The following is a 5,674-nucleotide window of genomic DNA, read 5'->3' on the forward strand; positions in this document are numbered from 1 at the left end:
ACATTTAACAGTTGAATAAAAGACATAATTGCTCATGATTATGTCTAGTATACTTATTATAAGAATAATGACACTTTCTGTTATTTATGATATTTGATGGGACCCACTATATTATGCTATAAGAAGCTCCTAATAAATTTATAGTAAGTAGTTCATTTTTTTTTTTGGAATATAAGTAGTTCAAGTTTTCAAATGCCCACCAATCGATGCATTTGTTTTTGGTTTTCGCAAACGTATTCATACTAGAAAGATAGGCCCATGTGAAAACAGGTTGGATTTGGATCCAAGATAATGGCCCAATATCCAATGTAAGAAGGCCTTGAGTTTCATATGCTCCAAGTTCGGGTCCAATAGAAATGCCAAATGCGTGTGCTTTATCAGCCGCAAATGTCATGGGGTTCGTGTGATCTGGTATTTAAATCCAGATCCAATTTGCAAATGGCTAGTTCCATTCATATTTAGGTCCACATGTTTTCCAACCAAATCTCTGTTGATCTGATCCGTATTTACATAACCAAATCAAGATGAATGTGGAACCTAACCCAAATCCACTCAATTTTAGTCTTAGCTAGCATTTATGCGTGCTTATACTGGAAGATGCATGGTTCGGACCGTCTAGCTTGAACATTGGTCCAGTTACTAGGGTCGTATTGCCACATGCATGGTTTAGCCCTCTAGGGCCTTCTTTTTTTTTTTTTACTCAGTCAAACCGCCCCAAGCCCACACACACCTAGCCGCGCTGGCTTAGCCTGCGTAAAACTCCGAGTGCTTACCCCTCGACCCAAAGGAGTCGCCAAGCTTCGGCTTACTCGGGGGTGATGCCCAATGGATTTGAACCTAGACTCCCTGTCAAACGGTCTAGGCCCCGTCCCACTAGGCCAAACCCCTTGGGTGACCTTTAGGGCCTTCTTGGTTGATAGTGCATATGATGAACCGGCAATTTCAATTCCAATCCAAAATCTAAGCAATAGATCCAGACTCAGATATGGATCCAAGAAAATATATGATGAGGTGGGGTTGATTCCGGATTTCAAATTCAAGGTGGTGATCCTGAATCCTAAAACAGGCTGGTAACAAGCTTTTTTAAGGTGTGCAAAAGGACACTGGTTTTCAGTCCAGATCCAAACATAGATCCGATGAAAATTTATGACCAGGATCTGGATCTGGATCCGAACAAGTACGACTTGTGAACTCCAATAGTCCAATCTGGTGCAGTTTATCATTCAAATCTTCTTTTATGACCCATAAAGAGCCCATTGTCCGATCAAACCCGATCCATTTTACCCTAGCTCACCAAAGGCACACGTGCATCAGGCACGTGTAATCACTACTCTAGACCAATCTTCACCAGAAGCTTCCTTGGTGTATCAGTCAAGCGTGAATGTGTGGTGCAAGAAAATCAACTTGGCCCCACATCTGAAGAGAATATCATGGTTGAGAGAACGGGTCCGAGTCAAGTATGGCGGTTGAACCTAGGGCATGTACAGGAGAATTAGACAATTGGAGCTGGAAGAGCACACATCTGCACCAGTCCAGACCATATTATTGGATCCACCCTTATTTTACTGAGATGATGGTTATGTTCAGCCATATATGGATATGGGTCCAGATCCATATCCATTTAGCCCATCGTTTCCAACGGTTCTGACCCGTTTGACAATCATCTTCCTACTTCAAACTTCAAATATGATGTTATAGGACACAGTTGGATCGACAAGATCCTCATTTCACGCAGAGTTGGTGGTCCAACCAAACCTGAGTGGGTCCAGATGACGTTTTATACTCCTTTTCTTAGTTAGTGGTTCATAGGATCAAGTTCTCAAGAGCCAAAATATTGTGAGTATATAGGTAGCTGCCAACCACCACCGGACACTTGTGTGCAGTGTGCCTGCCCCTATTAAAAAAGGCTTTATCAGGGTATGTTTGATGCACCGTTCTCAGCGTGATTCAGACGAAAATCACGCTGAGAACGATGATTTTCGACAAACATTGGACGCGGCGGACGGCGTTCCGTGCGTCCACCGCATCCATATTAGTACGTAATTTTTGATCCACCTCCCCCTGTTACAAAATGAACAGGAACGGAGGGAATGAAAAAAAATGTATCGACGAGCGTGCCACGCCCGTCGATGCGTCTATCTCTGTGAAAAATAGCTCAGCCCATCATCATCCTCTTCTTCATTTCCCTAATTTTGATCCTTCCCTCTGATATTTCGTCGAAATCTGACGTTGATACCCACCTCCTCGCGCTGCTGTAGCGGTCCAACCCGTCGATCGGGTTTCCGTTCAACCCATCGATGCCCTAAAAAGCTTGCAGTTGCCCACCTTCTCTCTCTCTCTCTCTCTCTCTCTCTCTCTCTCTCTCTCTCTCTCTCTCTCTCTCTCTCGTCGAGAAGGGTTCCTCTCGTCTCTCTCATCGAGAGGGAATCAATTCCTCCATACTAGTATATTGGTTGCCTGACGTTGAACCCTCACGGTGCCTCGTCGAAGAACCCTCACGTCTCCTTTGCCAGTCGCCATCATTGCTGCTACTGCCTCAGGCTCACTGTGAGTCGTTGGACCCTAATCATTGGTCCCCATTCGCTAGAGTCTACTGCTCGCCAGAGATCCCAAACTCATCTGACCTAGCCCTCCAGAGACCCCATTCGCTGGAGTCTCTTTCTCGCTCGCCAGAGTCCGCCACTCTCCCAAAGTTGCCTGACCCACCCTGCCAAAGACCCCATTTATGTTTTTCCATTTTTTTCCTATTCCTTCTCTCTTTAATGTCAAACTCGCGATCATTATCTGGATTGAGAAATTATGTTAAAAATTTTCCTCTCCTTTCATTTTTTTTCCCTCTTTGTTTTTGTGTTTTCTTTGAAGTTTGTTTCATCATGTGATGTTTTGGTTGAGAATTTGTGGGGTGTCTGATGTTGGTTTTGATCATGGATTTTGGTTGTTGAATTTTATGCGTTTTGGTGGTTGGATGAATGTGTGTAACAGTGTAAAAGCTTGGTGGTTGGATGTATGTGTGTAGTTAGGAATTGTGATTTCTTTTTTCTTTCTCTTTTCTTTTTGGGGGTTCTTCATTTTTTATGTTGTTGGCATGTAAATTACAGAAACACAAAAGATGTCAGCTTATGCAAAACTGCTATCTATGACCCTGGAAGAAGCACAACACATAAAAGTTCTGGCTCACATTATGAGAAACAAAGTTGTGGTGTGATTATATTTCTATAGAACAAGCGTGTCAAATATTACAAAATAGATCTTTAGAAAATTGAGTGAGTTTGCTCCAGGATTTTGAGTTAACATAGCCTATATATTCTGTGAGTGGACTTCTTCATGATTTGCAGTTGTTTAATACAACAACAACAACAACAACTACGCCTTCATCCCAAAACAATTGGGGTCGGCGATATGAACCAACAAAGAAAATCATTATGGGTTTTCCACATGAATCCTTCTCCATTCATTTCTATCCAAAGCCATGTCCTCGGTGAGGTTCAAAGCATTCATATCCTTTCTTATCGCCTCCATCCATGTCTTTCTAGGCCTACCCCGACCTCTTTGAACTAATATATTTTCCCATTTCTCCATCATTCTAGCTGGAGCATCATTAGGCCTTCGTCGAATATGTCCAAATCACCGTAAATGATTCTCTCTCATCTTATTTTCAATGGGTGCAACGCCTACCTTCTTACGTATTTCCTCGTTCGGAATCTTATCTTTTATTGTATTTTCACACATCCATCTCAGCATACGCATCTCAGCTACACTCATTTTTTGAATATGATGTCTCTTGGCAGCCCAACATTCTGTACTATATAGTAAAGCGGGCCTAATAGTCGTCCTATAAAACTTTCCCTTCAACCGCAATGGCATTCTACGATCGCACAACACTCTAGTTGCACTCTTCCATTTCATCCACCCAACCTTTATCCTATGATTTACATCTCCATCAATTTCTCCATACTTTTGAATGATAGATCCCAAATATTTGAAAGAATCATCCATCGATATTTCTTGCTCACCAAGCTTCACTACACTCCCATCACTACTTCGTTGCTTACTAAATCGACATTCCATGTATTATGTCTTACTCTTACTCAACTTAAAACCTCTTGCTTCCAATGTCTGTCTCCATAATTTTAACTTAGCATTAACCTCAGTTCTAGACTCATCAATCAAAACAATATCATCAACAAACAACATACACCACTGAAATTCCACTAGAGGGGGGGTGAATAGTGAAATACGATGCAGATCGATAAAATAAAAAATAAGGCAATAAGGCACAACACAATAAACACAGGATTTATACTGGTTCGGCCGAGTTACTGACCTACATCCAGTCCCCAAGTAAAACACTTGAGCCTTCCACTATAACATCCGAGTCACCGGATAAATAGTACAAAACCATCTTCCTCAGAGGTCTACTTCTCTCAACAGAGAAGGGAAACACCCTCTTCCACAGAGGTCTACTTCTCTCAACAGAGAAAGGATACAGCAGAGATCAGAAAGTTACAATACTTTCCTATAGAACCTTCAGAATGATATGCAGAGTATGAATCCACGTATGAAGATTCTCAGAATGATCTTTTTTTTTTCTTACACACTCTTGTATTTTTCTAAGGGCTTTTGTTGACTTTTTTTTCTTTCTTTTTTTCTTTCTTTTTCTAAGCTCTTTTCTCAGAGTGTCGAGCAGGAAATTTTCTCGTTGAATGCTTGCTTGTCTTTTCACACTGTTGTGTTTGTATATATATAGTCTTTAGAAAACTAGTCGTTGTCTTTTTGAAATGATTGTCCTTTTGAGATATGTGAAGTCAGGTCATTTAAAAAACAACTTAGTGTGAAAAAGATAAGTGTACTATATTGCTTTTTCAAAAAGTCTTCTTTCCATACGAAGCATTTTTGGAGTACACTATTCGTTGGTGTATTTTAAATGAGTTATTCTTTGTATTAGGTCTTTTCTCATAATAAATGTTCTGTAGTATTTTTGAACGTTGAAGTGTAGTTTATCATGCAGTTTTGTCTTTACTCAATTTAATGGTTTGTAGTACATTGAACGTTGGAATATATTTTATCATGTAATTTTGTCTTTACTCAATTTAATGAATATTAGTATATTAATATTTTTCTTACAAGTTGTCACTTATAATAAATGTATGTAAGTGTGATAAATGTTTGTTGAGTACTTTATTTATAAATGGTCATTTCTTAAAAGCTTTTTGGAATAGTATTTAATGTTTACAGAAGGAATGATGACTTTAAGTAAGTTGACATTCTTGAGTATGAGTTTTATTTATAAATAAATAGTCAATTCTCAAATGCTTTTTGAGGTGACATTTAATGCTTACAGAAAGAAATGGTTATTTCTTATTTTAATAAAATAATATTTATTTTCTCAAATCGTTAATTCTAAAATGAATGGTTGTGAAGTACACTAAATGCTTGAGTAATACTTATATTACAAATAGTCATTTCTCAAATAAATGCTTGTGTATTATCTTTTCATAATTTGTCTTTTCTTATATAAATGTTTATGTATTATGAACCAAAATTTCTTACGTAAAAATTTGTGTATTATGAACTAATGCATTTTGTCTTTTCTTACATAAATGCTTATGTATTATGAACCAATACATCTTTTCACATTTTGTCTTTTCTTACATAAATGCTTATGTATTATGAA

Source organism: Nuphar pumila, chromosome 11 (assembly GCF_984573655.1).
Source record: "Nuphar pumila chromosome 11, dmNupPumi1.hap1.1, whole genome shotgun sequence".
NCBI lineage: Eukaryota > Viridiplantae > Streptophyta > Magnoliopsida > Nymphaeales > Nymphaeaceae > Nuphar > Nuphar pumila.